The sequence below is a fragment of the Chaetodon trifascialis genome, chromosome 21, assembly GCF_039877785.1.
Source record: "Chaetodon trifascialis isolate fChaTrf1 chromosome 21, fChaTrf1.hap1, whole genome shotgun sequence".
Lineage (NCBI taxonomy): Eukaryota > Metazoa > Chordata > Actinopteri > Chaetodontiformes > Chaetodontidae > Chaetodon > Chaetodon trifascialis.
The window spans coordinates 3664184-3676315 of NC_092076.1; positions in this window are offsets into that span (position 1 = coordinate 3664184).

Consider the following 12132-nt stretch of genomic DNA (forward strand, 5'->3'; position numbering starts at 1 on the left):
AGGGGTTGAACCTGGGAGAGAGATTCATTGAGAAACTACAGGGGGAGAGGTCTGGAGGAGTGACAAAAGAGAGGAGAGGGAAGGAGGGGAGAGGAGCAGAGAGGAAGACAGACCAGAGGAGAGGAGATGAGGAGAGAGGAGAGGAAAGGAGAGGAGAGGAGAGGAAGAGTGGAGAGGGGGAAAGGAGGAGAGGAGAGGAGAGGAGAGGAGAGGAGAGGAGAGGAGAGGAGAGGAGAGGAGAGGAGAGGAGAGGAGACAGGAGAGGACTGGAAGAGGAGAGAGGAGGAGAGAGGAAAAGATATGAAAGGACAGGGAGAGACAGAGAGACAAGAGGAGGAATAAAGAGGAGAGAATAAGAGGAGAGAGAAATAGATGAGAGGGCGAAACAGAGGAGAGGAAGAGAAAGGAGAGGAAAATAGAGGAGAGAAGAGGAGAAGAGAAGGAAATAGAGAAGATAACAGACGTGAGGGGAGAGGAGAAGGATGAGACAGAGGTGAAAGGTGAGAGACTGCAGAGGAGAAGAAAAAGGTGAGCGGAGGAAAAAATCCTTTGAAGGAGAGAAATGAACCAGAGGACGATTGAGGAGAAGACAGAGGGAAAAGGGAGGCGAGAGGAGAGGAGGAGAGGCGAAGGACATGGAGGAGCAGACTAACTGTTGGAGCGTGCTGAGTGAAGCAGCTGATCTGCACATCTCACTGTGTTGTTGTTGTTGTTGTTGTTGTTGTTGGCACTAAGTGAACAACAAGCGTCTTCTCCCCCTTTAATGACTTCCACAGCATCATGTGTCTCCGAAGCATTTGGACGTTTTTGAGGTGGTTTATTTTGGACTGCATCTGCGGGAGCAGAAATGAAGCTGCTGCAACATGCGCCTCCTGCGACACTCCTCCGAACAGGCTTCACCCTGCCTGCTTGAGTTAATCATCGATTTCTCACATCAATTATGTGATTAGAAGAGACTCAAACCAATGAGATCAGTCTGTGAGTCTCAACCTTATCCCGCAGTTTTGAGAAGTCCACTGACCTCCATCACCTCCGTCCTCCTCCTGCACTAAGACACACTTCAGCACCATGATTTGAATGTATCTGATGTTTTACATGGGAATCCAGCGCTCCATATCTCTCGTATCTGGTTTGAATAAAACAATATGGACTGAGGACTCCAAGTTCTTGGCATCCCCTCACATCCCTGTGATTTGATGAGTGCTGACAGATGGAGGCTCCTTCATTCAAACACTGCCCTCTTGAGGGAGAAAAAACAAGTTGAGGAGGGAAAAGTCTTTCTTAACGTCCAGCACTTTTGGTGGGCACGGGCATGTACGGACGAGTCCGGAGAATAGCTTGAAGGATGAAAAAATTGGGGAAAAGCCCGTATATCTCAGCCATTATCACTGCTCTGACACATCTTGTACCCATTCATTTGAGGCGCAGAGCAGCTTCCATAATCACACATGTCCTCCTCATGGTCCATCTACTTTTACACAAGCCTTAAATCAGGGTTTGCACAGCTGTGGCCAACCGGTCGTCCATCGCAATTCAGAATGGTGGACGTAAACGGGCACGACGCTAAATCAGAATAATGATATTGTAAGATGAGGCTTAAATAACGTCGGTCAGTAAACAACATCATTCTTGTGAGGCAGCAGAGCCATTTATCATGAGTGAAAGTCTCATTAAGTCAAACGACACTCTTTTGGTTCAGTTACTCTTTTTGTAGTCTTACCACAATATTACTATGCATTTACAATATATGAATAAACATGAAATTCTTCTGTAAATGCTGCTTAATTCTGTTACTCTTCAGCTGTTTGGCATGTTATCGGGTGCAGTATAATGTCTGCACAAGACGAAATCTATAATATCAACTGATGTTTGTTTTTGGCCACTTTGGGGCAGCAGAACAAGCTAACGCTAACCTATCACACCCTAAAAACTGCTACAGCTAATCTGTTAGCAAATAGTTGCCTATCTACACATTCAGCAGATTTGGAGCATCATTAGCATTTATTTGGAGACGTGATTTTGACCACATGATGAGTGTAAGTTTCTGTTTTAGCTCTGTTTTGGAGGGAAACATCTGGCTGTTTAGCTGCTAAATGCTCCATAACATTCACTAGCTAGTAGCTAATCTTGCCTTGGTACTGGGCAGGTAGTGAACAATGTGTTTATCAGAGCTTTTTTGCTAAAGACAGCAGCGTGTCTTTGCAACAACGGTAAAGTGGAATCACGATGGACAAGAGCTAACGTGTAGTTTTCTCAAGTTTTGGCTAATAACGGTCGACATACAGTATGGCAAAATCGCTGAATTGGACCTCAAGAGTGAAATTCCGTCAAAAACACTGATAGCGAAAGGCTTGTTCATGTTCACGTTCACGTGTATCCATGGTGTTGTAACATTGAAGTCGAACATGATTCGAGGTCCTGAAGTAAGCGCAGACAGCTGCTGCATGTCCTCTGCCCATGTGTCAGCCTACAACTCCGAGATGTGCCACAGTTTTTTTAGCGAGCGTCGGATGGTCCCGCTGTCTACACAAAGCCAGCTCTGATTACAGCCTTCTCGCCGACATCGCAACCAATGTCAGTCACAGTCTCAATTTAGACCTCTCTGGGTTTCTTTAAAGAGCCCTTGGGCCCCAGCTCAGTGTTTTTATCTTGATAACAGTACAATGAGGTCCAAATAACAATCAGATGCTCACCAGATTGCAAGAGCGCCTCCGGCACTGTGGACGATGGCGGAGTGTAATTTTTATGGAAAAGGAGAAAAACAGTGTTTTCAGTCCATAAACAAACCTTTCCAGCTCCTCGTGCCTTGTGTTTGGTCGTGTGATTCATTGTAGGCTACAAGTTTGTTAACTATACGATCACACAGGTTTGAACCGAGTTTCCCTTTTCCCAACACAATTACAGGCCAATGAAAGTAAATAAGGAGATTTTGTTACAGCGCTGTGCGTTTGAAACTCTGCAATGTTTAACTCTCTGTTTGAGTGAGTGAATTATTCATAATGTGTCCACCACAATTATGCAAAGGAGGTTCAAGTTCAGCTTTCTGTCTTCCCACATCAATCCGTGAAGATATTACAGTCAGAGCTTTATGAATGTGAACGTGTGGAGGTTTCCTTTCACTGTGGAGCGAATGGTGACACATTGCCTCGACCCTGCCATGTATTAAAAAGTCAAATTCACCATGCTCACATACGACTTCATGTGTTTTGTAGGCGCTCAGTTGAAAAAGAAAATAGGTTTTCATATCAGGGTTGAGGCACTGGGGCTGCACGGTGGCGCAGCAGGTAGTGTGCGTGCCTCACAGCAAGAAGGTTGCCGGTTCGATCCCCGGGTCAGGCGGGGCCTTTCTGTGTGAAGTTTGCATGTTCTTCCCGTGCATGCGTGGGTTCTCTCCGGGTACTCCGGCTTCCTCCCACAGACCAAAAACATGCTCATTAGGTTAATTGATGACTCTAAATTGTCCGTAGGTGTGAGTGTGAGTGTGAATGTTTGTTTGTCATTACATGTGGCCCTGCAATCGGCTGGCAACCGGTTCAGGGTGTACCCCGCCTCTCGCCCATTGTAGCTGGGATAGGCTCCAGCCCCCCGCAACCCCGAAAGGGATAGGCGGTATAGATAATGGATGGATGGATGGTTGAGGCACTGGGACTAAAGCTGGCATGAAGTGTCGGATCAGATTTAGTCTGGTTGACTTCTGGATCAGATTTTAATCAAAATTTTGGCAATTTTGCACTATTTAATCAAAATTCTTGTGCTGTTTGTGTACATTGTTTAGGCACCTTTTGGCAACTTTGACCACTAAGTGTTAGGGCTTAAAATGTCGCCTTCTTATATTTGTGTTTTGAAAAGAATACAGAAATCAAAGATGCTGGTTTTCTGTAACAAATCTAATGTAAATTTGAACAGAATTCCCATAAAATCTGCAAAAGAAAAGTAAAGTTAATGGATGTTTCCTTCTACTACTTTGATGTAAAGAAGAAGGAGGTGTTGGTTCATCAAACAAACAGTAGGTGGCGCTAATTCTGCAGTCATTATTTATCTGCACTTTGTCACATTTTGCTGCGATGGATACACAAACTATTCCAACACAGCCAAGCATAAAATTTGCTTAACTTACTTTGTAAAATACAATGTAAGATGATTCATGAATTACATCTGACACCAGTTATAAGATCTAGATATGCTGCAGAGCGTACCAAAATCTGTATGAAGTGCAACATGGGCGAAGCCGCATACTGTATATTTATGCCCTGTGGACTGAAAGATACTGCATGACATGCTGTTAAATATAAGCAAAATGTGTTGACATGTACCCTTCAGATGTGGATCAGTGATAAATACCTTGTGTTTCAGTGTGGTTTGAAAAATTCCTGAGAGTGATTCCATTTGAAAAGCTGTCATATTCTGTGCATGTAAGAACAAATTGGACAAATTCCTGCCCACAAATTGGCCTTCAAAAGTACAAGAATGCATCACTTGTGACAGGACAAATCTAAGTTAAGGAGCGCAGATACAGTTACAAAGAAAGACGTTCTGGAAAATCTGTGCTCATATGTATACATGCAGATACTTATCAGTGTTTGTGCATTTGAAATGTGGATTGTATCATATCGACATTTCAAGCCGCTGCACATCTGGATATTTTTAGTTCCATTCATGAGCTTCTTCCATAAGTAAATATCTAACCTTGCATTAGTCTTCCTAACAAAACTGCCAGACTGTAATTTAAAATGCAGCAGAGGATGTTTAAGTGAAAATTTTGTTGCTTTGTCGCTGCTGTTGATCAGAAACAAATGCATTCTTGTGCTTACATTTTCACTGCGCTCATGATTCATGTACAAAGAGTCTAAAACTTGGCACTGACTACAAAGAGCGCAGTAATGTTGATCAATTGCTGTGCATTGACCCTGGACGTATTTGAAAGCGTTTTCTTATTGACAGCGGCTCTGCTCTGTATCAGTTCGTGTATCCCGCTGTAGAGAACACCAGAGCTAACCCCCTCAGCGCTTTCCAGCACACAGCTCTTTCCAAATCGTATCTGTGCACTGGCATATAATGAAAATAATTTATCACTGTTCAGCTGAACAATAATGCATGAGAATAAACACTCCCTTGTTTTTAAGCACCGGATTAGCTTTGAGAAATGTGGGCATGAGAGGAAGAGAAGAAGGGAAGACACTAACGGCTCAGGATGCTGCCTGTGATTTGTATTTTCAGTCTCTTGACTTCTCACTGAAAGTACAATTTGTTTGTCTGCTGGCCGCCTGCATGGCTTTCTTCAGCAGAGTGGAGGTCAATGGGAGGTGACCGACTCTTCCAGTCGAGCTGCAGCCGAGACATGATAAGCCTTAAAGTCCAAAGTGGGATTTCTCTTCGACTCTGATCTTTTATGTGGTTTCCACGCATGAGAACAGGAGAGCTAACCCTGGCTGGCTGTTGTAAATCAGACTCCAGCCATTTCTATTGTTTGTCTTACGGCTTTTCAGAGAATCATCAAAATAGAAAGTACGCCCATTGAAACAGCCTTGCAGCCAAGTAGTAGGAACTGTGGGAACCAGTCTGGCAGGACTTCAGAGACCACACTGAGCTGTTTGCTAACCACCCTGAGCCTCTCAGCACACCGCTCACCACCAGCATGCTGCCTGCCAGCCGGCCGCAGGTGCTATTCTTAGCAGTGAAAGAAATTGCCCAACAAATTATTCACCACACAAAGTGGACGACTAAGGACGACTATGGACGATGTGTTTTGTTTTGCATGAGCATCCGTGTGCTGTATACGTCATGTCTGTCTCAGCCCTCATGTAACACAGGATGTTTTTAGTTTAAGTAACTGGCCCAGTTAAGGCCAAGCAGCAAATACATTTTTGTATGTTTAAATCATATGTAAATAAAGGTTAGATAATAAAGCCCAATTAAAGGAAAAGATCTGACGAAGCTCTAATGTTATACCATGTACTAGTTAGTTGGAGTTAAGTTAGCTGCTACTAGTCTTTGGGCTAAACTAAGCTAAGCAAAGCTTATCACCTGTTGGCGTTTAACTTCACTAAGCTAGCTGCTACTAGTTTTGGGCTAAACTAAACTAAGCTAAGCTAATCACCTGTTAGCTCTGATCTTTTCTGATGGTCAGTGTATTTTTTAACTTCACAGAGAGCTAAGCTAGCTGCTACTGGTCTTTGGGTTAAACTAAACTAAGCTAAGCTAATCACCTGTTAGCTCTGATCTTTTCTGATGGTCAGTGTATTTTTTAACTTCACAGAGAGCTAAGCTAGCTGCTACCCCTGCTCCCAGTCTCTGTGCTAAACTAAGCTAAGCTAATCACCTGCTGACTCTGTCAAAAGTTAATAAACACACATCTAAAGTTCTGAAGCTCACTAATGTGATATCATGTATTAGTTAGCTCTACTGAGGTTAGTCGATGTATTTTTTAACTTCACAGAGAGTTAAGCTAGCTGCCTCCTCCTGCTGCCAGTCTCTGTGCTAAACTAAGCTAAGCTAATCACCTGCAGGTTCTGGCTAAATATTTAGCACACAGACATGAGAGTGGTATCAATCATCTCATCTCAGTCTCAGCAAGAAAGCAAAAAAGTGGATTTTCAAAACACTGTGTACTTTAGCTTCATTTTAGCCCAAACTCTATAACTATCTGGACATCTAAATACCAGTATCTGAGGTGTAAATCAGACTGATTTCAGCGGTCAGAGCGAAAACTACAGCCTTCTGGTTTTGAAAACCACTGCAGGATCCTGTTTTATATAAATACCTCTACAGAAAAGATCAATGTTTGTACACAAGATGGTCATCAACCAACCACAGGAACAAAATTCGTCTTTGCGGGATGAATTAGGTAAATAAAACTTGTGATTTATGCTCACGACAACAATGATACTGCGTTATATAAAGTTGCAGGTTTATAAGACTGTACTATTAGCGTCTGTCTTTGTGTCTGCCGAGGTGCCTCTAGCTAGCAGCTCTCTGCTGACTCAGGATCTCATATCTTCCTTCACATACTGCACCTTCCCTTCAATCTAAGCTGTATATTGTCAAACAGCAGCGCCATAAAATGTCTAAATATAACCTGTGTAGCAGACATGGAAGCAAAGAGGGTAATTAACACTGTTGCTGAGGCCAAGCAGATAAATGACTGCTGTCTGTTCTTTTTTTTTTGTCATAAACTCAATATAGAATTTGTAGATTAACTCTTACTAACCAGAAACACATGTCGTCATCATCACCATCATCATATACACATACACTGTATATTGTGAGCTATCTGTAATCTGTTGTGCTTAAGACAAAGGGCCTCACTATGGTTTTTGGGCTCCTCTGTGACTGTGCACATGCAGGTTTTGTTTGTGTTATATTCAGTAGCATCAAAGTACATCTCATCATGTGCCGGCACAAGTTTTGTGATTATTGTTTTAAACATATAGTGGGAAACACAATTATTCACTTTCTAAGGTGAGAAGATTCATACTGCTTTCACGTCTGTGCTTCATGTATGCCGTCAACAAGTTGTTAGCCTAGCGTAGCGTAAAGACTGCAAACAGCCGGCCGGACTCTCTCAAAGTTTCAAAACTACATCTACTAACACCTCTAAAGCTCATATATTAGCTTGTTTCTTTAACCTAAACAAACAGAAATATAAAACCAATAATCTGTAGTTTTATGGGATGGTACGTGTTAACACCCACCAGAATCACAAACTGTTATTTTCACATTGTGAAATAAAGAAACCAGTTAGCTTAAAGGTGTTGGTAGGCATATTTTTGATCATAGCAAAGCTAGCTGTGCCCCCCGCTTCCAATCTTTATGCTACGCTAAGCTAACAGCCTCCCAGATCCGGCTTCATACTTAACGCAAAAACATGAGAGTGGTATCAATCTTCTTATTTCACTCTCAGCACCAAAGCAAATATGTGCACTTGCCAAAATGTTGAACTATTCCAGTAAGAGCTCTGTAAATTAGAGTCAGATTCAAACTTTTAACTTCAATTTATAGAGAGCTCAAGTCATCATTCATGCATGCTGTAATGTATGCCTGTTACAGTATACATTTATGGCACCATCAGGTGCCAAGAAGTGACTGAAAAGTGTTTTTGCAAGCTACAGAAAAAAAAAATCTCACTAAAGCACCAGCTTATGAAAATATCAGCAGAAGCGAGCTGTGATATATGAAGGTGGTGAATGAAAAATCTGGTGCTGCATAAGCCTGAAAGCTCCACATTCTTCCTGACTGTCCAAATCTCCCAGAATACTTTGCAAGGTGTGCTAATTAAGCATGAAAGTACAAACAGGCTCAGCTGCCGTGCCCGCGAGAACTCACACTGGCTCTCCGAGATGGTTCTTCTCAGGGTCCAAGAGTCACTCACAACTTTGATTTTCCTTTACAAGATTAATAAAACAAGATAACAAGCATGTGAGAATAATCCGCCGCTCTTGTATTTAATCCAATAAAGGCTAATTAATAGCAGAGGTATTAAAAGAGGTCGTGCCTCAGCTCGTCACGTGAAGGTGCTGCAGCTTGCTGTCAGTTCCAGGCCCACCCACTGTGCAGCTTCCTGAGAAAGCCCAGCCTTTGTTTAATGCACAAATGTTGCTTTCTTGCATCTTTTCACATAGTGTAACCACACATGGCATGTTTGGGACAGAAATGATTGCACGCTTTGTAAATAAGAGCACTGTCATGGTACAGCTGAAGGAGAAAAGCTTCGCTGGCTTCTACATAAACAGGGTGGATGCTTGTGCTGTCGCAGCATGCTAATGCTGAACATGATGTAAGAATGCATAAGGTGTACTTAGCAAAAATCAGCTCAGGTTTATTAGTATGATTTCTCATGAACAGGATGTCGCCTCACTTCCTCTAAAATCTTAAAAGGTGCACACACACACACGGTTTTCTGGAAAAACACTGAAACCATGCCTTGAAGAAAAAAACAGTAACACTCTTATTAATGAAGTGTACACTGCCACAGTATGAAGCCTGAGTAGTTAGTGTGTTATGAATATGAGGCCGTTAACTTTGAGCAGGTGATGCTAATTGAGTGGTACAGCCCATCTGGAGCTGATTATATAAAATGCATCAGTCAAACAAGATTCCTGTAACAATCGCAACACTCAGTTTATTGTATTTGCATGCTTATAATGAACAGATATTTCATGGTAATGGTTTGGGGAATACTTAATTTTGTGAGGCTGTGCTTGCGCAGTCACATATTCTTGTGACAATGGGTTGATAATGTGCAGCCCTTTACTATTAGTGCGGCTGCAAAACCTGTTTTAAGGCCGAAAACGAGGCCTGCGTTTCAACAACGTCACTGACTGCTTTCCACGAGTATTCAGTGTCGCTCTGCAGCCCCAGCAGCTCTCAACGAGGATGTTTTGGTTCAAGGATAAGGTCATGACATCGTTCCTCACACAGCAATCAACTGGTTCCCATTAAGCATTTTCCATCAGTATTAAAATCAAGCGTTCATGACGAGACATATAAAGTCTAAAGCAGCAGCCTGACATGGCAGCTTTATCTTCATATCTGTGTGTGGGTTCGATGCATAAACACTGGACCCGCAGGATCAACATGCAGCGCAGCAAGTGCAGTAAAACTTGAGAGACAGAGATTAAACAAGCAGCACTACCACGGGCACAGGCACTTGGAAGAGGATCTGAGGATCTCTCAGCTCCAAACCTCATTCTCTCTTTCTCCCTTTTCCCTTGTTCTCAATATTTCCCAATAATTAGCGCTGCGCCACAGATGTGCATGTCTCCCTCCTCACCCTGCTGCCTTTCCACCCTCTCCATCCTCCAAACTTGAATGCGGGATATTAGGATGAGGACTTAAAGAGAGCATCATGTGCTTTCTATTTGATATAGCCGTTAAAACCGAGGATGAAGATGAAAGCTGAAGGGCCCATATGAGTAAAAAAAAAAAAAGAGTTGTGGAGAGGCAAGCGTATTTAAGGACTGTAATCATATTTTAAGTAGTCTAATGAACCCAAACATATGGGAGGAAAGAAAAGAAAAATGCAAGTGACTCTGGAAGTTTGAGAATCAACTCACTGGTGTTCATACAGCCGGAGGGGTAAATGAGTCAACGAGCAATAAAAGTTTCAAAGGCGACTGATAACTTTATTTAGTGAGATTATGGGAGAAAAATTCAAGTTCATCAAGGCCAAAACTGATTGGATATCCTCTTTCTCATCAATGAATCATTTCCCCCATAAACAAGTATCAAACACCAGCTTCCACCCAGATTATTCAAACACGATGAGTGACTCTGAGCTCATGGGAGATGGTGTATGAGCGAGACAGTGATTCATCCTTCAGAAAAAGTTTTCAGCTAAAACACGACTTTTTAATCGACTTTCATTTGAAATGTAATAACATCTAAAACAACCCTGGAACCAAATCCATCTTGAATTCAAACATCCTTCCTTTGAGTCACTGATTAAAGTGTCACCAGCGCATGTGACCGCACCGTTACTGAGCACAGGAACTCGTCTGCTTTGATTCCGGCTTCGGCTATAAACATTTCCACGCTGCACATACCACCGCTGCACATAGCTGAAATAAATGGCACTTCATCACACGGGGCCCGGTGCTGTTATTGATGAGATTTTGGGGAAAAAGCATCCTGGATTCCTTCAAATAAGCAGCAGAGAGGGACCTATAACCTGCTGCAACACGTAATCCCTCCATTTTCCTCCAGCTACTTCCTGAGCCGGTTCTCCCTGGTGGGTGCTGTACCTGGCACATTTCTCCCTCAGACATCCTGGATGTGGAGTCACGGATGAAGGCTAACAGGTCTCATTTAAGCAGCGGTCTCATTTTTATTTCTAGAACAAATGATTCGATTGTCCATCTTTTTCCTTCAGCAGGAATGAAATGGCCCTTTTCCTTCTACATTGATTGAAATTCTCTGCTTGTTGCGATGAATTCAGCCGCAGCAGGGAGGAGGTCCCTGGTTTCCAGGGGCCCGTAAGGGACCACACAGCTGGTCTGCAATAATTGCTTGTGCAGGGGAGCGTGGAGAGAGAAGACCAGTGCAGAAGGTAGAGAGAGGACCTCCACTCGGTTGGAGCCTCCTCAGTGACCCTGCTGTGTGACGAGTCCATCCCAGGTGTGTCCGTCCAGTCTTGTGAAACATAAAATAGCATTTGCATCAACACTTGGAGCCTTGGACTTGGAAGGCTTTCTTTTGTTCTCTTTGTCATCTCGTTCCAACTCTTGATGTCATTTCCCCTCTGACTTTCATGCTTTCTCTCTCTGTGGATCTATTTTTGACATTTGTGGCTCGCTGCTGTGTTTCCATTGGAGAGTGTGAACAGGGATCTGCCTCCACCTAGTGGTGAAAATGTGTCTGTGTCTGGCCTCAGTGACACTGAAAGATGCGAGCAGTTTAGAGATAAAGTCACTTACTTGAAATGTTTGCATTTTGTTAGACTTTAGTTATTTTTATGCCACCATATTATAGAGGTCATTGTTTCAATATATTGATCAGATGTCTGTAGATTATATTCAATCTTGAATGAAGGTGTACAGGTAAACATATGCTGAGCCATGGACACCAGAAGGCCGAAGTTAGCTCGCTAGCTCCTGGAACTAACGTCTACATTATCTCTCCTCTCTCATTTCCTTTAGCTCAATGAGCTTGCTATTAGCTCATTAGCTAGTGGGACAATAAATTCACAGTTTATTTGACACGTTTGCATCAACTTGTCTCATAACTCGCTGCAAACAATTCCTCCTTTGTGGAGCAGCTCGTACTCCGACAGAGGAAGTTAAATGAAAGTTGATGGTGCACACAGCTAATTAGCTACGATAGCTTCCTGTTCTTTGGCCTCTCTGCTCTCCGTCCCATCAAAGCCAGCAAAGTTCACCAGAACTGAACATTCATGTGGGTTAATTCCACCTTCCTCTGTGGACCCTTGATCGATTCCACCAGAATGAATGGATTTTTGATTTCCTGCTCCTCCCTGCACACCTGCTCCTCGTTATCTGAGCCACACCTGTCCCTTACTCCTGTTTCTTGCTCCTGAAAACCACCTTTTTACCTGTCTGTGACCTTCCTGTCACTTTGGACTTCAAGCAGGACACTGGCCAGTACTTTAAAATAAAGTAATGATCTGTTCATCAGAGT